At 39.1% G+C, this 26,274-nt stretch overlaps 1 non-coding gene and 1 pseudogene across 1 annotated transcript; one reads left to right on the forward strand and one right to left on the reverse strand.

The window, feature by feature from the left end:
- Window positions 1-2,389: 2,389 nt before the first annotated feature.
- Window positions 2,390-25,761, reverse strand: LOC128598416 (proteasome subunit alpha type-7-like; annotated as a pseudogene).
- Window positions 24,182-24,253, forward strand: TRNAC-GCA (transfer RNA cysteine (anticodon GCA)). The gene has a single exon. It is a non-coding gene; the product is annotated as a tRNA-Cys (tRNA).
- Window positions 25,762-26,274: the final 513 nt, after the last annotated feature.

Here is a 26,274-nt window from a genome sequence, read left to right on the forward strand (position 1 = left end):
GATGGATACCCAGTAGTGGGATTGCTGAATTTTATGGTAGTTCTATTTTTAGTTTTTCCAGAAATCTCCATGCTGTTTTCCACAGTGGTTATATTAACTTACATTCCAAACAACAGTGTATAAAACTTTCTTTTCTCCATATCCTTCTGAGCATCTGTTATTTTTGTCCTTTTATTAATAGCCTTTCTAACAGGGGTACAGTGTTATCTCATTGTGATTTTGATTTGCATTACCCTAATGAATAACGATACTGAGAATTTTTCATATAACAGTTGGCCATTTATATGTCTTCTTTTGAAAATTGTCTATTCATGTCCTTCACCCACTTTTAATGTTTTTTTTTATTGTTGAATTATTTGGGTTCTTTGTATATTCTGGATATTAGTCCTTTGCTGGATGAATTGTTTGTAAATATTTTCTCCCATTCAACAGGTTTTCTCTCTACCGTGTTGATTGTTTCCTTTGCTGTGATTTTTAGTTTAATATAATTCCACTTGTCTATTTTTGTTTTTTGTTTTTGTTTGTGTTTTGAAATCTTAGCCATAAAATCTTTGCCTAGACTAAAGTCATGAAGTGTCTTCCCTATGTTTCCTCCTGATAGTTTTATAGTTTTGGGTCTTATGTTTAAGTTTTCATATGCCTTGATTTTATTTTGTATATGATGAGAGAGAGGGATCCAGTTTCATTTTCTGCATATGGATAGCCAATTTTCCCAGAACCATTTATTGAAAAGGGTATCCTTACCCCAGTGTATGTTCTTGGCACCTTTGTGAAAAATCAAGTGGCTATAAATATGTAGATTTATTTCTGTGTTCCATTGACCTGTCTCTATTTTTATACCAATACCATTCTGTTTGCATTATTATAGGCTTATAATCTATTTTGAAATCAGGTAGTGTAATGCCTCCAGATTTTTTCTTTTGCTCAAGATTGATTTAGCTGTTCTGGCTCTTTTTTGTTTGGTATGAATTTCAGGATTGCTTTTCTATTTCTGTGAAAATTGGCATTAGTATTTTTATAGGGATTGCATTGAATCTGCCTTGGGCAGTATTGTTATTTTAATGATATCCATTCTTGTGATCCATGAGCATGGGATGCCTTTACATTTGTTTGTGTCTTCTTCAATTTCTTTCATCAGTGTCATTTTCCTTACAGAGATCTTTCACCTCCTTGGTTAAATTTATTCCTTGGTATTTTATATATGCGTATATATACTATATGTATATATAGTATATAGTATAGTATATATATATGTAGTGTATATATACTATATATGTATATGTACAGTGTATATATATATATATAGTGTGTGTATACATGTGTGTATATAATGTATATATACACACACATATACATATATATATTTGTAGTTATCATAAATGGGATTGCCTTCTTGATTTCTTTTTTGGTTATTTCATTATTAGTGTATAGAAATACTACTGATTTTTGTATGTTGATTTTATATCCTGCAACTTTACTGAATTTGCTTATCACCTTTAAAAGTTTTTTGGTGGAGTCTTTTGGTTCTTCTACGTGTAAGATAATACTATGTACAAAGAGGAATAATCTGACTTATTCTTTTCCAATTTAAATGCCTTTTCCTTTTTTCTCTTTCAGGATTGAAGAATAGTAATTTAAATAAGATCTTACTACGTCGTAGTTGCATGCTGTAACACCTAAACACTAATAGTAAAAGATATATAACTGTATTGGTTTCCTAGGGCTTCTGTATCAAATTACCACAAAGTGGGGAGCTTAAAACAATAGAAATGTATTCTTCTACAGTTTACAAGGCCAGAAGGCCATGCTCCCTTCAAAGTCCCTAGAGGAGGATCCGTTCTTGTCCCTTTCAGATTCTGGTGGCTCTTGGCATTCCTTGGCTTGTGGCCACATTACTCCAATCTCTGCCTCTGTCTTAACATACTCTTATCTATGGGTCTCTGTGTTACTTTTTTGTCTCCTATAAGAGAATACTCATTGGATTTACAGCCCACTCTAATCTTTATTTTAATTACATCCAAAAAAAACCATACAAAGTCAGACAATTAAGTTCACAGACTCATCCTAGAAAAAGTGCTACATACCTCATTGCTGAATATTCCTATGGTCACCAGATGCCTAAGGGGACTACTCTGAATGTGACCATATATTAAGAAAAATAACACATCGGATTTATGACTGCTTTCAAAAATTACTGAAATCTCCTTTCGAGGTTAATCTTCACAGTAAGTAATGTTTGACTATTGTAACACAATGAAGACAGCCACAAATCTGGTATTCTTAAAACAGCATAGAAGTATAAAATGTAACATTGCAAGTAACTTATTTCCTCTAAAACTTCACTAAAAAATTCCAAGCAGCAAAACAAAACACTGTGAGTGTCCCGTGGTCATCCTAAGAATTGGGCAGACTTCTTTGACTTTTTTTCTTCTCTGCTTCTTCTTTTTACTTTTCTAATTTCAGTTACTTGTAATTTAATTTCTTCAGCACTAGACATCTTTGAAGGTCGATTTCTTCTTATTACAGCAAGTTCAAATTTCCCCCCCACCCCCAACAGACTGGACAAATTCTAGCAAAGCCCTTATTGCTAATTTGATAACTTCACTGTCCTTTGCCTCTTCTGTATACTCCTTTTCTAGAAATTTTTCAACAACTTAAGCATGTTGACCTGTTGTATTTACCTTCCAAGCATGACCAGTACCAGAGAGATCTGTCTCATATAATCTTGGAACACATCAAAACCCATAATTAAGGCAGAATACCAAAAAGTCTTCATCCATTGCTCTGGGAATATTTCTTTAAAGTTGTTAAGAATCAAGTTATATATTCTGCCATGACCGGGTCCTCAACTGTAAACTTATGGCTCTGGCAGGCTACATGGGCTCTGTTTATTATTAGGTCCTTAAATATAAAATGATTTTGAATCAAATTTTTAGTTTATAGTATCTCAAACAAGAAACAGTACAATCAATTAAAGCATGAACCTAAACTGTTGACACATTTTTGCCATCTCAGTGGTGGCTGGTTTATGCCAGCAGCGAAGAAGCATGGAGAGCCAGTTGCGATGAAATCATGAAAGGTGTTTTCCACAGCTTGCTGAGAATTGAATGCTTTTCCTTGCAAGAAGAAATCCAAAGCCTGGAAGGAGTGGCAGTCAGTTGGTGCAAGGTCTGGTGAATACGGAGGGTGACAGAGAGTTTCCAAGTCCAGCTTCTGTAGTTCGAGCAGTGTTGTTTGTATGACATGTGGTCAAGCATTGTGTTGCAAGAGGATTGGCCTGTCTCTGTTGTCCAAACTCGGCTGCTTGATTGCAAGCATCCTCATCATGTCGTCCATCCCCTGTAGTTGACTGACCAGGTTTCATGAAGCTGTAGTGGGTAAATACCAGTGCTGGACCACCAAACAGACCATTACTTTTTTTTTGATGAATATTCGGTTTTGGACTATGTTTCAGCACTTCATCTTTACCCAACCATTGTGCTGCATGCTCAGAATTGTCAAAGAAGATCCATTTTCATCACACACAACAACATGGTGTAGAAGTGGTTTGCCTTTAGAAAGGCAAGCTTCAAGGCAATTTCTCTCCTGACACTCATTGTATTCATACAGAACCCAATCACCCAGTTGCTTTACCTTGCCAATTTGTTTAAAATGGTCCAATATTGTTGGAATAGTAATGTCAAACCTTGCTGCTACTTCACTCATAGGTTTAGACAGATTTGCTTCCCCTACAGCTTTCAGTTTATCAGTATCCACCTTGGCCTCAGGTCACCCGCGTGGCTCATTTTCAAGATTAAAACCACGAGAATGTTCCAGCTTAGTAAAGTGTCTCAAGAATGGAAGAAAAAGTACCCAATGTACTCACCCTTATTATGAAACTAATGTAGGACCTTCACATGAAAGCTATAACCCAGTTACAACCTAAGAATAGGGAGAAGGGGGAAAGGGAGGGGAGGGAGGGGGGAGGTAGGTGGAGGGAGGGGTATTAATGGGATTATACCTGCGGTGCATCTTACAAGGGTATATGTGAATCTTAGTAAATGTGGAATGTAAAGGTCTTAGCAAAATAACTAAGAAAATGCCAGGAAAGCTATGTTAACTGGTGTGATGAAAATGTGTCAAACGGTCTATGAACCAAGTGTATGGTGCCCCATGATCATACTAATGTACACAACTATGATTTAATAAAAAAAAAAAACAAAACACGAGAATGGAACTTCTCAAACCATTGACATACTGTGTGTTCATTAGCCACATCCTTCCCAAACTCTTCACTGATTTGTAGAGCTGTCGGTGCTGCATTGGTTTCTATAATGGAACTCAATACGAAAATAACATGAATTTTTGACTTCTCCATGGTTTCACAAAAATTGCTCTAAAAAACATTTAAAAGATAATCACAAGCCAAAACATGCATTTCAAAGAATGAAGATGTACCTTAAATATTGAAAAAGAATAAGAAGTGTTCAGGTAAAATTATCAACTGTCAACTGTACTTAGGAAACTGGACATTTCATTCTTGATCACCTACGACTTTAGCACCAGAAATACTGCAAAAGCTGTGCAGACCTGGTTATCAAGAGCACACATTTGCCTCACAGTTTTTTCATCTTGACACTTGGTAACAGAGATTTTTCCTACCCAAGCACAGCTATATTGGTACCTCGAATTCCAACCACATTGGGTCCTTTCTTCACCTCTTCTAGGCATATTCCACTTGGGAAAAGTGTCCATCTGGGGAGTGACTGCCCTGTTATACCCACATGCCATTGCACAAGACTACAAAGATTCCAACTGAGGTTCTGATGCTACTGCAGCTGAGCCAAATTTAAATTTTTATTCACTGAATAGCACAGCCTTGAAATGGATGAGGCAAGAATTAAGGACCTAAGAGAAAAAACATTCAAATATATAATTATACAGGGTGATTTTAATAATCTCTTTCTGGCAAGGTGTGGTAGCTCATGCTTGTAATCCTAGCATTTGGGAGGCCAAGGCAGAAGGATCACTTGAGGCCTCAATCCTGGGCGATAGGCTGAGATCCTGTCTTTAAGGTATACAAAAAATGATAAAAAAAAAATACATAATGAGAAAATTCCCAAATGTCTGGAAATTTAACAATACAGTTCTAAAGTAGTTTATAGAGATTAGTAATGACTTTGAAATGGAAGATACTGAAAATAGAATATATGCAAAGTTTGTACATTACAGCTCAAACCATGTTTAAATGGGAATTTAAATCTTTAAATTCACATGTTATAAAGGAAGAAAGACTGAAAAATCAATACAAATAGCCATTTCACAAGTTCAAGATCAGCCTGAGCAAGAGTGAGACCCTGTCTCTAAAAAATAGCCGGGCATTGTGGCAGGCGCCTGTAGTCCCAGCTACTTAAGAGGCTGAGGGAAGAGAATTTCTTGAGCCCAAGAGTTTGAGGTTGCTGTGAGCTGTGACACCACAATATTCTACCAGGGGCAAGAAAGTGAAATTCTGTCTCAAAAACTAAATAAATGAATAAATAGCCATTTCAAGAACTTAGAAAAAGAACCAAATTAAACCCAAAGAATGTAGAAGAAATGAGATGATAAAGATAACAGAAATTAAATGTTCATAAATAGGATCAATAAAGTCAAAGTTGGGCAGTGAAAAACTAATAAAATTGATAAGCCATTAGTAAGACTGACCAAGAGAAAGAGAAAGAAGAAACCTATAGCCAATATTATAAATAATAAAATGAGAGAGTACTTCAGATCCTGGAGATAGCAAAGGTAAAAGAGGGCTGTTATGAACAACTTGATGCCAATACACCTGAAAAATTAGGTGGACTTTTTGAGGAAGATTTCAAATACCTTGAAAATCATAATTTACTAAAACTGACCGAAACAGGGCAGCACCTGTGGCTCAATGGGTAGGGCACTGGCCCCATATACCGAGGTGGTGGGTTTGAACCCGGCCCCGGCCAAATGGCAACAAAAAAATAGCCGGGTGTTGTGGCGGGTGCCTGTATTGCCAGCTACTAAGGAGGCTGAGGCAAGAGAATCGCCTAAGCCCAGGAATTGGAGGTTGCTGTAAGCTGTGATGCCACAGAACTCTACCGAGGGCAATAAAGTGAGATTCTGTCTCAAAAAATAAAAACAAACAAACAAACAAAAACCTGACCAAAACAAAACAGACAGTTGAATAATTTTATATCTACTAATTAGATTATATAACTGAAAACCTTCTCAGAAAGAAAACTTGAGTCCCAGATAGCTTCCCTGGTGTATTCCTCCAAACATGTAAGAACTAATACTATGTATTATACATAGTCTTTCAGAGAGTTAGGCAAATAGGGAATACTTTCCAACATATTTTATGAGGACAATAAAACATGGATATTAAAATAAAACATGATGCTCCAGCAAACAGAATGGACTCCCCTTGGCTAACCAAGGTGCTCAAAGTTAGAATAGAACCAGGCAGCTGTGGCTGGATGAGGGCGAGGTCACTGTGTTCTCAGAAAGATGTAAAGTTATCACAGGACTTACCTTCAAGCAAGCCAAATCAATTTTTGTTGTTGGTGCCAAGATAAACTGCAGCTAGAATCCCTCCAAGACCCCCACCAGCCACTTGAGCTCAGAGTTCACGGACTCTGGCTAATCAAGGCTCAGTTTTATTAACCCATCAAAAGTCAACTGTGTCAACCAATCAGAACTCAGGTGCATCAACCAATCAGAACTAAGCAATTTTCAATCACGTATTTGCTTAAATGAACCTGTTTGGGAACCTACATGGCTAGGGACTTTAACTGTAAAATCTGAGCCCTCCCTTTGCTCTCTGGAATGCACTTTCTTTTTTGCAAATTGTTCACTGAAATAGAGTCTTTTTCCTTCAAATCCCTTCTCAGAGAACTTTTGTTCATGTGACCAATCGGCGTTATTCTAGAAATTCAAGGTTGGTTTGAACATCAATTAATCCATTACCTTAACATAATAAAGAAAAAATATGCAATCATCTTAATAGATAAAGAAACAGCATTTTAAAAATTAAACCTCTATTCATGATAAAAACTCTCAGGATAGAATGAATAAAAGGTATAGTTTCCAACAGCTGTTGTAATAAATAACCATGGACTTGGTGACTTAAAACAACACATTTTTTATTTTATAGTTCTATAAGCCAGGAGTACAAAATCAGATTCATTTGGCCACATTTGAAGGTGTAGGTAAGGCAACATTTCCTCCTTCACAGGCCCTAAGGGAGGATCCATTTCTTACCCCTTCTAGCTTCTGGTAGCTGCTGGCATTTCTTGGCTTGTGGACACTTCATTCCACTCTTAGCTTTTGTGGTTATATTGCCTTCTTTTCTGTCCACGTCAAATCTCTGTTTGCCTCTCTATTATATAAACACTTCTGATTGCATTTAGGGCCCATCTGGATAATCCAGAATAATCTCTCCATTTTAAGATCTTTAATTTAATCATATTTGCAGGGCAGCACCTGTGGCTCAGTGAGTAGTGCACTGGCCCCATATACTGAGGTTGGCGGGTTCGAACCCAGCTCCAGCCAAACTGCAACAAAAAAGTAGCCGGGTGTTGTGGCGGGTGCCTGTAGTCCCAGCTATTAGGGAGGCTGAGGCAACAGAATTGCTTGAGCCCAAGAGCTGGAGGTTGCTGTGAGCTGTGACTCTACAGCACTCTACTGAGGCCGACAGAGTGAGACTCTGTCTCAAAAAAAAAAAAAAAAAAAATATATATATATATATATATTTGCAGAGACCCTTTTCCCTATAAGGTAACAGTTTCAGGTTCTAGGGATTAGGACATGATATCTTTGGGAGCCATTATTCAACCTACTGTAGAATACAAGAAGACAACCTTATTAATATCATAAAGAATATTATAAAACCTCTATAGGAATCATCACACTAAATGAGGAAATATTGGAAGGTTTTGCTTTAACATAGGAGAAAAGAAATGATACCCAGAGTTGCCACTTCTCTTTGAATAAGTTTTCAGGAAAGATCCTGGCCAGTGCAATAAGGAAAGAAGTGGGAGTAAAAGTATGAGTGATGAGAATGAAATAGTCTTTATTTGCAAATGATATTGTGTGTGCAGAAAATCTAAAAGAAGCCCAGCGCTGTGGCTCATGCCTGTAATCCTAGCACAGGTTTGAGACTAGCCTGAGCCAGAGTCTCTAAAAATAGCCAGGCATTGTGGTAGGCCCTGTAGTCCCAGCTACTTGGAAGAGTAGCAAGAGTTTGAGGTTGCTGTGAGCTATGATGTCACAGCACTCTACCAACGGCAACATATTGAGACTCTGTCTCAAAATAAAAATAAATATAAATAAATAAATAAATAAAATAAAAATAAAAATAAAAATAGGCTCGGCGCCCATAGTTCAAAGAGTATGGTGCCGGCCACATGCACGGAGGCTGGCGAGTTTAAGCCCAGCCTGGGCCTGCTACAGAACAATGACAATTGCAACCAAAAAATAGCCCAGTGTTGTGGCAGGCACCTGTAGTCCCAGCTACTTGGGAGGCTGAGGCAAGAGAATCAGTTAAGCCCAGGAGTTTGAGGTTGCTGTGAGCTGTGATGCCAAAGCACTCTGCCAAGGGTGACATAGTGAGACTCTGTCTCAAAATGATAATAATAATAATAATATTAAATAAAATAATGAAATAAAAATTAAAAAAAGAAAATCCAAAATAATATAGATTAACATTAGAATTAAGAAGTGAATTAAGCAGATCATTGGATACAAGATGAAACTGCAAAAATACATTCTATTTCTATATAAAAAATAAAAATTAGAAAAAATTCATATAATTGTATTTGCAACATAAAAAAAAAATCTCCTGAGGAATAAAAGTAAAGTTGTGCAAGATCTCTACACAGGAAAAAACAATGTTGGGATATAGTGGTAATAATAGTTCTTCCCTCATCTTTATCTATTGATTAGATAGATTAGATAGTTTTGCCTGCCCCTACTATGGTCAGGAAACCTGAGTTGAGCATGCAGTCATGGACCTGGAACCCACTGCCACTGACTGACTGGGTGGCCCTGAATAGCCACAGTTGCCACAGGAACTGGGTGACACGCATACCCTCAGGCCCTGGCTCCTGCCATCACTGCCTGAGTAATGCTATGACTGATGAACCAGGGTGGAGTGAAGGCTTATGTCGCTTCAGCCACCACCACCCCTGGACCAAGCCACAGCATGCAGCCCACCTGCCACATGCCTGCCACACACCAACCTCCTGCTACATGCCTACTACAGGTTCACCCCACTCTGTCCACCAATGACAATCACTGGGAACGAGGAGATGCAGGAAAGCAGCTGTGTTAAAGGCTCTCCATGTACCCACGTCTCTCCTGCCTGCTCAAGCACACCACCCAGGGACCTCTCCTTTGCTTCATCCATTGAACAAGAGAGTTACCAGCAGAGAATAAAGGGTATATCTCAAATCTATCTGTTTTGAGCTGAGAGAAGAGATTCTGGATGAGAAAGAAACAGCGTAAGAACTCCGGCAACATGCAAAAACAGGCTGGATCACACTGGCTCTTCTGAAATGGATTCCAACCCAAAGGAAATTGTTGAAATATCATATACAGAATTCAGAACATAGATCACATGTAAGATCAATAGGACTGATGAGAAAGATGAAAACCAACATAGAAACAAAAAGAAAAATCAGGACATGAATAAAAAATTCACTAAAGAGACAGATAATCTAAAAAAAAAAAACAAACCAGAACTTCTGAAAATGAAAGAGTCAATTATGGAAATTCAAAATATAGTGGAGATTTATAACAAAAGATTAGAACAAGCATAAGAAAGTTTCAGAGCTTGAAGACAAGACTTTCAAATTAACCCAGTCAGTCAAAAATGAACAATCCTCTGAGAAAAATGAGATTATATAAAGTGAACAAATGTAAGAATCATAGATATCCCTGATGAAGAAGAAAAATCAAAAAGCATGGAAAGCCTACTTAAAGGAATAATGGAGGAAAACCTTTCTGGTATTGCTAGAGATTGTCACTCCAATACAAGAAGGTCACACCTGGAGGATTCATGACCAATACTACAACAAAAAGGCACATAGTTATCAGTCTGACAAAAGTCAAACTGAAGGAGAAAATCCTGCAGGCTGCAAGATGGAAGTGTAAAGTAACTTACAAAGGAAAACCCATCAGAATAACATCAGACTTTTTAACAGAAACCTTACAAGTCAGAGGGATTGGGGCTGCAAAACCAAGTTTTGTAAGTGAAGGCAAAATAAAGTTTCCCAGTGAAGTAAACTCTAAGGAAATTTGTCACCACTAGGCTTCCCCTACAAGAAATGCTTAAAAGTGCTCTACACATAGAACTGATACTTATCAGTGTAAAAACACCCAAAAGTTAAATCTCACAGCTCTTATAAAACAGTAACACAAGGAAGAAAATAAAACAACTAGGTAACAATCAACATGATGACCAAAACACTCTCTCTCATATCAATACTAAATTGAATGTAAATGGTCTTAATACCCCACTTAAAAGACATAGATTGCTGACTGTATACAAATACAAACCCCAAATATATATGCTATCTCTATTTAACTAGCAAAGATTCTCATAGACTCAAGATAAAGGAATGAAGTGCTCCCCCCACCCCCGCCCCGTAGCTCAGGGGTCGGGCGCCAGCCACATACACTGAGGCTGGTGGGTTAGAACCCAGCTCAGGCCTGCTGAAACAACAATGTCAACTGCAACAACAATAGCTGGGGGTTGTGGCGGGCACCTGTAGTCCCAGCTACTTGGGAGGCCGAGGCAAGAGAATTGCTTAAGCTCCAGAGTTGGAGGTTGCTGTGAGCTATGATGGCACTCTACCCAAGGCCATAGCTTGAGACTCTGTTTCAAAAAAAAAAAAGATAAAAGGATGAAAAAATAGTCCACACAATGGAAACCGAAAGGAACCAAGTAGTAGCTAGTCTCTTATCAGATAATACAGACTTTAAGGCAACAATGGGGGAAAAAAAAAAGACAAAGAAAGTCATGATGTAATGATAAAGGGATAAATTCAACAGGAAGATATAATAATCCTGTGCACTTAACACAGGAGCTCCCAGATTCATAAAACAAATTCTACTATATCTAAGGAAAGAAATAAACATCATAATTGCAGGGGACTTCAATATTTCACTGACAAAACCAGATAGATCACTGAGGCAGAAAATCAACAAAGAAACACTGGATGTAAATGAGTGTAAATGTAAATGACTCTAGAACAAATGGACCTAACAGATATTTATAGAGCATTCAACCCTCCAAATGCAGAATATACATTTTACTCATCAGCACATGGGACATTTTCCAATATAGATCATATGTTAGGCCACAATATAAGCCTCAGCAAATTAGAAGAATCAAAATTATACCATTTATCCTGTCAGATCACAATGGAATAAAACCAGAAATCAATTCCAAGAGGAGGTCTCAAAACTACACCAAGTAAAACAACTTGCTTCTGAACAATCCTTGGGTCAATAATGAACTCAAGAAGGAAATAAAATAATTTTTTTGAGTTGACTGATAAAGGAGACACAGATTTCAAAAAACCCCCAAACTCTGGGATATACAAAAAGTAGTGCTAAAATTCAAGTTTATAGTTTTAATTGCCTACATTAAAAAGATAAAAGATCACAAATTAAGAACCTAATATCATATTTCAAGGAACTAGCCAAAACAAAACAAACAAAAAAACAAATCAAATCCAAAGCTGGTGGAAGGAAAGAAATAACAAAGATAAGAGCAGAGCTAAATAAAATGAAAACAAAAAATTATGAAGGATCAATGAAACACAGAAGTTGGTTCTTAGAAAAGATAAATTTGAAATAACACTAGCTGGGTTAACTAGAAATAGAAGAGAAAAGACTAAAACAAGCTCAATTCAAGTTCAAAAAGGGGACATCAGTTTGATGCCACAGAAATACAAAGTATCATCTGAAAACCTCTAAGCAAACAATGTAGAAAATCTAGAGGAAAATTGATACTTTTTTTGAAAGACATAACCTCCCAAGCTTGAATCAGGAAGAAATAGAAATCCTGAACAGACCAATAACAAGCAGTGAGATTGAAACAAGAATAAGCTATCTCCTTACAGCAACAAAAAACATCCAAGACTAGAAGAATTCACAGCCACATTCTACCAGACCTATAAAGAAAAACTGGCACCCATCCTAGAGAAACTATCCCATCACATCAAGAAGGAGGGAATCTTCCCTAACTCATTGTACAAAACCAGTATTACATGGATACCAAAGTTGAGAAAGGGTACAACAAAAAGAGAAAACTATAAACCCAAATCAATCATGAACATAGATGCAAAAATACTAGTAAACTGAATTCAACAGCAAATTTAAAAAAAAATGCACCCTGTCCAAGTAGACTTCATCCCAGGGATGGAAGGATGGTTCAACATATACAAATCAATAAATGTGATCCATCACATAAACAAAATTAAAGACAAAAAACATACAATTATCTCCATAGATGCAGATAAAACACTTGATAAAATCTAGCACCACTTTATGATTAAGCACCCTTAGCAAACTAAGCACAGAAGGAAAATACGGCTGGATAATAAAAGCCATATATGATACCCACAGCCAAGATCATAATGAACAGGGAAGAGGCAAAAGCACTTCCCCTAAGAACCAGACTAAGACAAGGATGCCCACTGCCACAACTTCTATTCAACACAGTACTGGAAGTCTTAGCCAGTGCAATCAGGCAAGACAGAAATAAAGGGCATCCAAATTGGGAAAGAGGAGGTCAGACTGTCCGTGTTCATTGATGATATGATCTTACATTTAGAAAATCCTAAAAACTACACCCAAACACTCCTAGAACTAATAAATTCAATAAAGGCATAGGTTACAAAACTAATGTACACAAATCAGTAGCATTCCTATACACTAAGAACTGTAAAGCTGAGCATCAAATAAAGAACTCAATACTGTTTGCAATACCTGCAAAGAAAATAAAGATACCTGGGAATATACTTAACCAAGGAGGTGAAAGATCTCTGCAGGGAGAACTATAAAATGCTGATGAAAGAAGTTATAGATGACACAAACAAATGGAAAAGCATTCAATGCTCATGCATTGGAAGAATGAACATTGTTAAAATTTACATACCGTCCAAAGTGATTTACAGATTCAATGCAATCCCCATCAAAATACCAACATCATTTTTCACAGATGTAGAGAAAATAACCCTAAACTTCATACGGAACCACAGAAAATCTCAAATAGCCAAAGCAATCCTAAGCAAAAAGAACACATCTGGAAGCATCTTATTAGCTGACTTCAAATTATACTGTAAGGCTATAGTAATGAAAATAGCAATATACTGATTTAAAGACACATAGGTCAATGGAACAGAATAGAGAACCCAGAAGCAAAGCCATTTAACTATAACCAACTGATTTTCAACAAAGTAGACAAAAACATACACTCATCTTATTCAATAAATGATCACATGCAGAAGAATGAAATAGGATCCCTATCTCTCACCATAGACAACAATTATTTCAAGATGGATTAAAACTTAAATGTAATGCCTAGCTATCAAAATTCTAGAAGAAAGGTCTTCTGGACATTGGCTTAAGAAAGAATTTATGACTAAGATTCCCAAAACAAACACAAAAATAAATAAATGGAACTTAATTAAGGTAAAAAGATTCTGCACAGCAAAGGAAATAATCAAGTAAGACAGAGTTAATAAAGAGTAAGACAACTTACAGAATGGGAGAAAATATTTGCAAACTATACATCTATCAAACGACTAATGTCCAGAATTAGAACAAAGAACTCAAACAAATCAACAAGAAAAAAACAAATAACACCATCAAAAAGTGGGCAAAAGACAACAGATTTCTTAAAAAAAAAAAAAAAAAAGACAAATGGCCAGCAAACATGTGAAAATATGCTCAACATCACTAATCATCAGAAAAATGCAAATTAAAACCACAGTGATATACCACTTTACCCCTGCCAGAATGGTCATTATTAAAAAGTAAAAAAGAAAAAAAAATACATGTTGGGTGGATGCAGTAAAAAGGAACACTTATACACTGTTGGTGGAAATGTAAACCAGTACAACTCTACAGAAAAAAGCATGGAGATTTCTCAAAGAAATAAAAGTAGACCTACCATTCAATTCAGCAATCCCACTACTAAGTATCTATCCAAAGAAAAATAAGTTGTTTTACAATAAAGACAGTTGCAACTGAATGTCTATTGCAACACAGTTCACAATTTCAAAGATACGGAATCAACCTAAGTGCCCATCAGCTGAAGAATGTATAAAGAAAATGTGGTGTGTGTGTGTGTGTGTATATATACACATATCTATACATATATATGTGATGGAGTACTACTCAACCATAAAAAGGAATGAAATGATGTCTTTTTTATTTGAAAATATTGGATTTAATAGAAAATATCACATCATAAACAAGTCCATTGATTCATTAGCTTAAAACAGATTTATAGTACAATTACGTATAAAACACGGGTACCAAATACAGCACTTAAAAAGAGGCCTTAGCCAGGCTCTAAAGATCTCTCAGAATTACAGCGGCAGGAACTTTGAACAGGCACCAAGACAGGGAGGAGGCAGTAGCATCCACTCCACAAAGGATTGAGAGTAAAAGGAAGGCAGAGCAATAGACCATCTTGGGAGCAAGAAGTGGGCAAAAGCATATTTCTTGAACATGAAGCCATACCACATCAACTAAAGAGGCTTAGAAGAACAGGGTGTTTTAAGCGAGGAAACAATTTTAGAAGCATTTGGTATGTTGTCTTGGCAGTCAACTCTTAGGGAAGCAGGATAGCATGATGTGTGTGTTGCAACAGAACTCATACCATTCTGGCTGAAAGTAACTCTGAAGTTATGGCAGTGTCTACTGCCCTAGTGGGCCCCTACTTACTGATGAGTATATAAGGAGCCACAGTGAGGCCTCCAACAAAAACACAGGGCTCTGGTGGAAAAAGGGCTTCTGCCTTCCTCCTTTTGGTGTTGAGGGTCTCTGAGGCAGAGAAGTTTGGCATGGATGGGCTCCTTGAGGCTTTGAGTTTACCAGCAAAGGCACCTCTTTGGCCCCACCCATCGAAATCTTTCCACAAAGGGTCTTCCCAGTTCATGGAAGGGCCAACTATGAGACTAAAAAGCAACTGGGATTTCCTGCCCAGCCCTGGGATCAGCCATTTCTCCAGGAGTTCCCTCTTTCTTTTAATGGTATTTAATGAGTATTATGAGTTCTTATTCAACTGAATAGTTATTTCATGCTCTTTCAGAAGACAGTTAGGAAATGTGTGTGTGAGTGTGTGCATTCACACTGCTGCTCACAATTCCAGTTCAACACCATGGTTTTTTTCTTGCCTTGCTTCATTCCATGTTTATATCTCCTGTCTCCTACAAATAGGACCATGGTTTACCAAAATATCAAGTTCAATATCTCACTGTAGTTCGATCTCTCTCTTTTTTTCTTAGAGCACATGTTACATACCACTGAGAGTTTTTATTCTTTGTAGTCATGTTATCAATATAATTACCATTAGATTTGTTGTTTTATATTTGTTTTTAGGCTTATCTTCTCATACTTATTGCTTTATTTTTGGAAATGTAAAACATTAAAATAATTCAAAAATCAAGGCTATGTAAAAATGTATTCTCAGGGAAGAGCTATTCTCTGTTCCATCTCTTTCATTTCATTTTTGTCTACTCCTGAGTAATGTTCTATTTCTTGTTCCATTCTGTTTTAATGTTCTATAGTATTCTTGATCTGGATGTGAAGTTACAGAGGTGAATTTATATCCTAGTCATAAAGCTGAACACTTATAATTTGTCAATTTTGTATGTTTTGTACATAAATGAAAAAGTTAAAAAAATATACAGCAAGATGTATTGGTATTCAATTAGGGAAGTGGAATCATTCTAAGTATTATTGAATAAAGGAATTATTATATTAACAGGAATAATTCCTTGCACAATTATAGGATAAGCTAGGAGAAGTAACAGTCCAGAAGGGGGAGATGGAGGATCAAAGAACAGTCACTAATCAGCCTTCCCACAGCACGGCAGGTGGACAAGCTGAGATTGCAGAGGATGTAGGAAGGCAAGCACAGCCAGCTACCAGAGTGGCACCAAGAGAAAACTCTTGGTAGAGAGAGTTTTTCTCCAGAGGGCTGGAGAAAAACTTGGTAGAAAATTACCACTTCTGCTTAGCTACCACTTCTGTAGGTCCTCAGCCAAGCATCAGGTAGAGGCATTTGGGCTACTGCTAATGGACAGGGCTGGCAGTTGAGAAGAAGAGCTGGACATAGAATGAGGTCAAGCAGAATGAGCAGGAATCCATTGGTATCTGTGTATGTTGCATCATCCAACAGCAACAACTTTCAGAGGGCAACGGCTGCTGCTTCACTTCTACCTCCCAAGTGTCACTTGAATTCTTCTTTTGTCCAACTCTAAACTGAATCTAGATTAGGAAATGATTCTGGGAAAGTAGTTCCAGCTATGCCAAATTGACATAGTACAAATGGCCCCAGAAAAAATGATGAGGGTCTGAGGGCAGTGAATGCTGACATGGAGAAAAAGGGAATGGTTAGGGAGACATATACGAGTTAAAATTGACCATATTAGTTAATAAATTAGATGTAAAGAATGAAGGGATGGGAAACCTAAGATGACTCCTGGACTCTGACTTAGACAACTGGTTTGGTTTATTTTTAAAAAATTGATATATAGTAGATGTACATATTTTTATAGTACATGTAAGAATTTCATATCTTCATATAATTTGTAAAGATAAAATCAGTGTAATTGGGATATCCATCATCTTAGGTACTTGTCTTATTGGTAGAAGCATTCAAATTATTCTCTTCTAGCTATTTTGAAATATACAATAGATTATTATAAACTATAGTCACCCACTGATCTATCAAACACTACGTTTTCTTTCTTCTATCAAACTGTATGTTGTACACATTAATCAACCTTTCTTCATGTCTCTGCCCTTTACCCCTCCTGTACTCTGGTAACCACCATCCTATTCTCTGTCTTCATGAGATCCATTTTTTAGCTCCCATATCAATGAAGTATTTGTCTTTCTGTGTTTGGATTACTTCACTTAATACAATGACCTCCAGTTGCATCCATATTGCTGCAAATGACAGTATTTCATTCCTTTTTATGGTTGAATAATATTCATTTTGTACGAGGTCTGACACTTAAGTTTGTAAACTTGCCACCATGCGCTTATGTTGGTAGCACTGTACAAACAACTCAGTAAGGTTTCATAACCTTGGTATACTAGAGTCTCATAGCTGTATTTGTGTCCATATATAGCAGTGTCTTGCTAAGTGGCATCCATTATTGTTACTGTGATTTTGTGTGTGGTTGTGAAAATGTCAGAGCTCAATAGAGAGCAATGAACAAACATTAAATTTCTTGTTAAACTTGGCAAGAGTGGAAGTGAAATCAGGGACATGTTAGTCCAAGTTTGTGAGGATAATGCCATGAAGAAAACAGTAGCATACAAATGAATTAAACATTTTTCTGAGGAGAGAAAAAGTGTCAGTGATGAAAAGAAGTCAGGGCAGTCAGTAATGAGCAGAGCTGAAGAAAACATTGAGACCGGGAGTAGTGGCTGAATCCTGTAATCCTAGCACTCTGGGAGGTTGAGGTAGGTGGATCACTTGAACTCAGGAGTCAGAGACCAGCCTGCAAAAGAGTGAGACCCCCTTGTCTGTCAAAAAAGAAAAAAAATTAGTGGGCATTATGACACATGCCTATAGTCTCAGCTATTTGGTAGGCTGAGGCAAGAGGAGCTCTTGAGCCCAAGAGTTGCTGTGAGCTGTGATGCCACAGCACTCTAACCAGGGTGACAGAGAGACTATCACACACACACACAAAAAAAAGCATTGTAAATATTTATTCAATTGTTCATCAGAATCTCCGACTGACTGTAAGAAGCATAGCAGACCAACTAAACATTAAGAGAAACAGTTAGGAAAATCTTAACTGAAAATCCTGTATGAGAAAGGTGTGGCTCTCACATCACAGACATCCACTAGCTCACATGGCACTGTCTATGAGGCAGCTTTTAGCCAGTATACAAATAACTGTATTGGAACAGTCTCTTTACTCACATGATCTGGACTCCAGTGACTTTTCTCTTTACCTGAAGATAAAGTAAATATTAAAAGGAAGACATTTTGATGACATTCAGGACATCAAAGGTAATATGATGATGGCTCTGATGGCCATTTCAGAAAAAGAGCTCCAAAATTGCTTTGAAGGGTGAATTAGGCACTGGTGTCCGTATATAGCTTCCCAAAGGGAGTACTTGGAAGGTAACCATAGTGATATTCAGCAATCAGTATGTAACACCTTTTCTAGGATGAGTTTGTGAACTTAATTATCAGAACTCACATGTCATTTAACTCTCATTTGATTGTATTCTTAGGAAAAATTCCTAGATACGGAGTGGCTCACACCTGTAATCCTAGCACTCTGGGAGGCCGAGGTGGGTAGACGGCCTGAGCTCTGGACTTGGAGACCAGCCTGAACAAGAGTGACACTCTGTCTGTAAAAATAGCCAGGCATTGTGGCTGCCACCTGTAGGCCCAGCTACTCGGGAGTCTGAGGCAAGAGAATTACTTGAGCCCAAGAGTTTGAGGTTGCTATGAGCGATGACACCACAGCATTCTACTAAGGGCAGCAAAGTGAGACTCTGCCTCAAAAAAAAAAAAAAAAAGAAAGAAAGAAAAAGAAAGAAAGAAAAAAAACCGAAAAGAATATACACACTTTAAGCCTTTTTGGTGGAAGTTAGCTTTTTGAAATTTGTCATTAATTTATTTTTCCAACAGATTTTTCTTTCTTCATTAACATTTCTTATGTAGAATTGAATACTGTTTCAGGAAAATCTCTGGACTGGATAGATCTGTCCCTTAAACAGCAATGGAGCTGAGAGGCCAAAGAATAACTCAGTCAAGTCCAGCTTAATGTGTTGGATGAGTTTACTAGAGGTTACTTACAAGGGAGCTCAGTTCTGGGCGACACAGGAATTCTGTCCCTCAAGAGCTTTCTTGCAGGCAAAATCCACATCTGCCTACTCTTTAGTGTTGCCTGATAGCCCTTCTCAGGGGGTGATGTAGAGCTCTTATGTGTATCATTGCTTGTTCACAGTGAAATAAATCTTGCATGCACAGTACCACCACCACCGCCATGTACCTGCACACAACCCATGTTATGATAAGATTACAACCCTCCACTAGGCAGAGATTTTAGCGTTACAATCTAATACTAAATCTAAATACAATCTACAAGGCACTGTAGGACAGCTAAAGCATTTTTAAAGTAGTCAGGGCCAGTCTAAGCCAGCTGCTTCACGGCAAGAAAGTGCTTAGGCACTTTTCCTATGCCTAGAAGTTATTTTGGTACCTGCTTAATCTACTTTGTACCAATTCTGCTGAGAACTTCAGGCTGGCATGGTATTTCTGTTATGGGATGGAGAGCATGCATCTCACGTATATACAAAGATGTATGCAACGTTTGTGCTTTAAAAGCATAAAGATGAAATGAACATACTTCCATAAATATTTTTCTTGCTTTTGATCTTTCTTTATTTTAAAAGGTATCTTAAGTCTGTAACCTGCTTTTCCTCTCAATATCAGGTTTCTGGGAGTCATCTCTGTTGTTGTGTCTGGCAGTTGCTCATTTCATTCTCACCAATATATAGTATTCCACTCACGTATTGATACAGTATAATTTTCTAATCCATTTTTCTGTTATGTACTGTATCAGTCTGGATCCAATCAGGAGAGAGAAATCACACATTAATCTGAACAGGGAAATTTTATTTTTGGATTTTGGTTTTTTTTTTTTTTTTTTTTTTGGAGACAGAGTCTCACTGTGTCACCCTGAGTGGAGTGCTGTGGCATCACAGCTCACAGCAACCTCAAACTCTTGGGCTCAAGTGATTCTCTTGCCTCAGCCTCCCGAGTAGCTGGGACTACAGGTCCCTGAGAATATCTTTCTTCTCCACTGCCCCAGTGCAGCACTTTGCTACCCAACTGCCCCAGTGCAGCACTGGGAGACGCTGTTGGCCTGTGGGTGATAGTGGTCACTGTGCACTGTGGGCGCTGAGCCCCAGAACACTGTCAGTGCTGCAGGAAACTGCTAGAGAAGCTGCATGCTCTGTGGGAGCTGGGCCCTGAAAGAGTGCTTGCCCTAAGCAAGCACTTGGGGACCAGGAGGCACGACCCCCTTTTTCTGCAATGTTTCTCCAAAGTCCATCTATGAATGTGTATCCTGGTGCACACGTAGAAGAATTTCTCAACATCATATCCCCAAGAGAGAAATTAGGGTGCATATAAGACCAACTTTATTAAATAATGCTAAATTGTTTTCCAAAGGGCTATGCAGGTGTATTCCGCATATTCTCACTAGAAGTATATAGGTGCTCTCATTGGTCTTCATCCTTTGGAGTGCCAGAAAATTAAGTTTTTACCAATTTCATGAAGTGGTATCTCCTTTTAAATCGCATCTACCTGTTTACCATTGAATTTAGCATTTTGGGTATGTTTAGTGGTCTTCCACATTTCTTCTGAAAAATGCTTGTTGAGTCCTTTGTTTATTTTTCTTCTTGCTTTTTGGCCATTCACTTATTCATGTGAAATCTGTGCTCTGGATGGAAGTCTTTTTTTGGTTGCATGGCTGTTACTGAACCACCCCTCAGCTGGCACTAGGGGGTGCTTGGGGATGCTGGAACTGGCATTCAGCAAACTACATTTTTCGTGCAGCTGCTGGTTCCCTTTTGGGTTCTGCCAACTGAGGCTAAAAGATGAAAACCAGGAGAAAGGGAAGAGCAGGGCCTGCTTTTGTCCTGCTTGTTGTTCCTGTTGGGGCAGCCCCAGAAATGCTCCTTCATGCTAGCAGCACTGGGTCTAGTGCCAGCTTTCTTGTGGCAGTCCCAGAACTAGCCTCGCTGGCAGTGTTCCACCCAGACAGACTGACCCTGTGAGCCCCTGAGGCACTGTCCCCAGCTGGGCAGCACCTCATCCTCACAAATCTGAGGCCAACTCTGCAGAGCTGCTTCTTTTTTTTTTTTTTTTTTGCAGTTTTTGGCCAGGGCTGGGCTTGAACCTGCCACCTCCAGCATATGGGGCGGTGCCCTACTTCTTGAGCCACAGGCGCCGCCCCAGAGCTGCTTCTTTAAGCTGCTTCATTCTAGTAACTGCAACCTCATCCCATTGTTCTCTCAACGTAGGAGAGAGAAGCTTATTCCACTCGTTATCTCCCAGTCACTTTGAGGTTCTCTTTTTGCCTTTTCATATCATCACCTATTTAACCAATTTCCGATACTAAATTCTTTCTGTTGAAAGGCTTAGTGTAGTTTCTTATTTCTTACTCTGCCTTGATGGATACAATGATTGACAAATCTCTTCTGATACGTGACTCATCTTTTCAATTCCATTCTGAAGACTTTTAGAACACAAAAGTTCTTAATTTCAATGAACTAGAACGTATCAAGCCTTTTCTTTATGGCTTTTATATTTTATGTCTTAATTAAAAAATTCTTCTCCTCTTCTAAGGTCATAGGGTTTTCTCTTATATATTCTTTTTTAAAGTTTTAAAGATTTTTTACATTTAAGTCTTGAATCCCCCTGGAATTTATTTTGTGTATGGATATTTAATTGTTCTACAGTTCTTTTTTTTTTTTTTTTTTATTTTTATATTTTTGTAGAGACAGAGTCTCACCTTATCGCCCTCAGTAGAGTGCCGTGGCGTCACACAGCTCACAGCAACCTCCAAATCCTTGGGCTTAGGCGATTCTCCTGCCTCAGCCTCCCGAGTAGCTGGGACTACAGGCGCCCGCCACAACGCCCGGCTATGTTCTACAGTTCTTTATCAGAAAGTCCACACTTTCTCCACTTGTCTATAATGCCACCTCTCTCATGTGTCAGGTTTCTGTCTATGGATAAGTTCACTTGGGGAGTCTCCATTCTGCTTCATTTGTCTATCCTGTGCCAACATTACACTGCTTTACAGCATTAAAATAAGTTTCATATCTGATGGAGCTAGTTTCTCTGTCTAGTTGTTATTCTTCAAGAATGATTTACCAATTTCTTGCTCTTTCTTTTCCCACATTAACTTTTAACATTAGTGTGTCAAATCCTATGAAAATCACAATTGGGATTTTAATTCCAATTACACTAAAAATCTCTAGGTCACTTTGGAGAGCCTTGACATCTTTACAAAATTGTTGTTTTGTCTTTTCCACAAAGAAAAAGAATATTTCTCCATTTATTTGGGTCCCTTTAATATTTTTTCAATGAAGCTTTAAAAAAAATAAATCCTACAGTGGAAATGTATGGGAAAAAAATATCCTAAACAAATTTCTTGTACATCTTATATTTATTCTTAGTGTTCATGTATTTCTGTTACTCTATTAAGTGACACCTTTTAAAGTATTTCACTTCTCTTTGTTACAGCTGCATAGAGATATGTTTTATTTTAAATTAGTTTATTTTATATCTAGCAATTTAATAAACTTAATAACTCAAATAATTTGAGGCACTTCCCAGGGCCCTTGGGAAGATTAGTGTTTTCTATACAGATAATCATAGTATCCCCGAATAATGAGTGCTTTGTTTTTTCTATTCCATTTTTAAATCTTTTCTTCTTCTTTGTCCTAATACACTAGGTCTGGCTTTAGGTACAATGTTAGATAGAATCAATGGTGCCAGGCATTCTTATCTTGTTTCCATTTTTCAGGAGACTGCTTCTGACATTGTACCACTAAGTGTGGTGATCGCTGGAGTTGTCTAGTAGACACCCCTGATGGACTTTCAAAAGTCTTTTTATGTGTTTATTTTAACAAGGGAAATTTTAATATGAGAATTTCTTTAATTTCTTCCTTGCTTTTTCCCTTTTGTATGTGTGCAGAGACTATTGCTGAGGGATCTGGAAGACTGACAGGGAGAGTGGCAGCAAGAGAGCAGTGAGTGGCTGTGAATTGGCTCATGTTCCCCAGCGATGGAGCTTCAGGGAACACATGTCACATTTGGAGAACTGAACACGGAGCAGCAACACTGTTGCCTGACTGGTGCTACCCCAGGTGATTTACACTCACCCACTACTGACATGTCTTGGCTGTCTTTACTTCCATCCACCAAATATTTATTGCAGACCAACTTGTATGCTCAAAGTTGTGTTCAACACTGTAGAGACACAGAGATTGTATTTTTATTTTTCAACAACGAGCATTTATTATTTGTGTGATGATCATAAGCAACTGAAGTAAACTGGGCAACAGGAAAAATTCCCCTTGTTCTTAGTTTCCTTTTCAATCCTCTACATCTTGAGCTTCGTCCTCCCTGACACAGTTATCGTGGGCACTGCCACTGCCTCATGTGGCCTTTTGGGTAGGTGTCCTTTCTCTGCATTTTTGAGATCTATGTGGCCTCTTGATCTCAGTGGTGGCTTTAATGTAGGGTCTTGCCCAGGGGCAAGGGTCACTTCCCAGGGCCCATAGTACTGTGTCTAGGGCGGGGGTTTGGCCAGCAGAGGAGACTGCTCTGGTCCTGATGCTCTAGCTGTGCTGACTTTCTGGTTTGAGAACCTTTGGGACAGCTGGGATGGCTTCCTGGACTCCAAGATGGGGGTTGTGGCCTTTCAGGCCAAATAATTCAAATAATTTGTCTGGGTTTCCTGGGTTCAGTCAAGACCCTGCCCAAACTCAAACATAGCTAAGGTTAGAATAAAGAGGGGCAGAGGCAGCGGAGCCCCCACCCCCAAATCCACTCAATGGTGTGGGGGGCAAGGGTGGGAAAGAGAGGATGCAGGCACATTGAAAGTTGGTAGACTTTGGGGAGGAGAGGGCAGAAGGAAGGGGTGGTCCTGCTCTTGGCAATGATTCTTCAAGAAGGTCCCTTCAAAATGATACTAAGAAAGATAAGATGGCACAATGTGAGCAGAGAAGGCTTCTGGAGGTCTGTGTGAAAGAAGAGAGCCAGAAGGGCTATTTGCTGTGTGGAAAAATTTCAACATGTTCAGAACTTTCTAAGAATTAATAGAAATTTCAGTACACAAGAGGTATGGGTATTGCGATACAGGTGAAAAGGTATTTATTAGACACCTCTAAGAGCTGAGGGGGTATAGCTCAGGGGTAGAGCATTTGACTGCAGATCAAGAGGTCCCTGGTTCAAATCCAGGTGCCCCCTGAGGTTCATTTTTAGTAACTTGACACACACTAAATGGTACCTTCAGATTGTCTCATATCATCCAACAGATTGAGAAGTTGGTGGGAAGGAAGCTGAGAGAGTAGGTGAGAAAGAATTTAGTCATCTCCTGGGCTGGAACAGTGCGAAGTCACAGAACTAGAAATGTGGTTCCAGTCATGGTCCTGTTATTAGGGGGTGTGGACTCAGGCAGGCCTTTCATTATAGTCTTTTTTCTTTTCTTCCAGTCATACATGCAAGTGCAGACTAAATTCAAAGGTTGCCAAATGTGTTTGACCCCAGAATTACCTGGGAGTGTGATTGATATACAAATTCTCTGGGTCCCCTTTCCAGTGATTCTGATTTGTTAGGTATGAGTTAGGGCCTGAGAAGTTTTATTTTTCTTTTTTCTCATCCTCTCACATCACAGAAACACCAGATGATCTCCTTGCCTGCAAAATGTAGCAACCACTTGGGAAGCAGCTTCATCATGTGCCAGTTATTAAACTATAATTTTTACCACGTGCACAAGCCCAGTGAGACAGACTGGACTTCACACACAAGTTGAGTGAAGCCACTTCATTCCTCACAGATGGGCAGCAAGGGACAACAGAAACTAGGATTTATGGTGAGCTGGTCCCCCAAGGCTCAGGAAAGCTGGAAGATGGAATGTTGTCTGTGTGGGCCCTACTTCACACTGCAGCCAGGGACCCAGAGGCCCTGCACTCTGGATTTTCTACCCCGGGGATGTTGGGATCATTGGGCTAACGTGTTGTAAAACATCTTGTTCTGTGAGGGATGAGACAGAGGCCAGGTTGTCCCTGACGGTTTCTTGTCGGAATGTCCATTCCCAGCATTTTCAAAAATTATTCTGAGAAATACAAGCAAGCAAAGGGGGAGCCTTGGGTTGGTCAAGGCCATCTGGGGACTGTCCTGCAACACTGCTGGGTCTTTATAAAAGCTTTTCTAGGACAATGCCAGTAGTCTTCCAAGCCAATTCCAGTGCCATCAAGGAGAGGAGAGGGGAGGGGAAAAGAGGGGAGAGAAGGGGAGGAGAGGGGAAGGGAGTTTGTGGGCTGCCAGGGGGAGAAGGTCAGGCTTGTGGGAAGAAGAGGAAGGGCAGGACTGGGTGTAGCTTGCATTGGGCTCATCCCTGGGGATCCAGGTGTGGCCAACATACAGCATTTATCTGGGCCAAATCCGTGTGCCTCTCGCCCTCTTCCAGTTTTTATTTACTGAACAAATAAGTGCATTTTTACCTCTGGGCTCCATGGCATTGGAGTCTTCTTGCAAGGAAAGAAGAGAGAGCACAGCGTTGTCAGACAACCTCTAGACCCTGCATCTCAAGGCTGATCTCCACCCCTCCTCAACCCTATCCTCAGAGCCTGCAGCTTTCTCAGGCCATGGGCATCTCATTTCCACCATGTAGGGCCACGCCTTGGAAGGCGAGGGTCTAGACTCCTCTTCCTCTCAAGGACAGCCTAGCATACCCTGGCTTTGAGCAGGCCCATGGCTACATCTGCCCCCCAGCTGCTCCAGCAGGCTCTGGGCAGAGGTAAGGGCCTGGGGCAGACAGTGAGGATGGCTCCTGAGCACCTTGATAGCCAGGAACCAGCTGACACATGCAGGGGACTTGTGTGCCACTCCCTGGGGATATGTTCCAGCCCAGAGTTGATGTGTGGACTCCGTCATCCGCTTCCTAAGGAGAACACCAAGAATGCACCCATGGGATGCCTGTTTCCTGTCTGAGAAGCAGAGAACCCCCATAACCCAGGGGGTGAGTGGACTGCAGCATATTTTCTCAGGGAGATGAGCAAGGTGAGCTGCTTTTCTGTTGACTAGCAGAATTTAGGAGAAAGACCAACAAAGGCAGTGGTTTCACCTTTGTCCTAATTCCTTGTCGCAGCATCCAGAGCATGAGATCTGTTGTCCCTCACGAACATTCTGATTTCAAGTCAATAAAACCACATCATTACCAGTAGGGGCGTCTATTCAATTCATCCCTGTAGGCTGTGCCAGATTTT

This window comes from Nycticebus coucang, chromosome 11 (assembly GCF_027406575.1).
Source record: "Nycticebus coucang isolate mNycCou1 chromosome 11, mNycCou1.pri, whole genome shotgun sequence".
Lineage (NCBI taxonomy): Eukaryota > Metazoa > Chordata > Mammalia > Primates > Lorisidae > Nycticebus > Nycticebus coucang.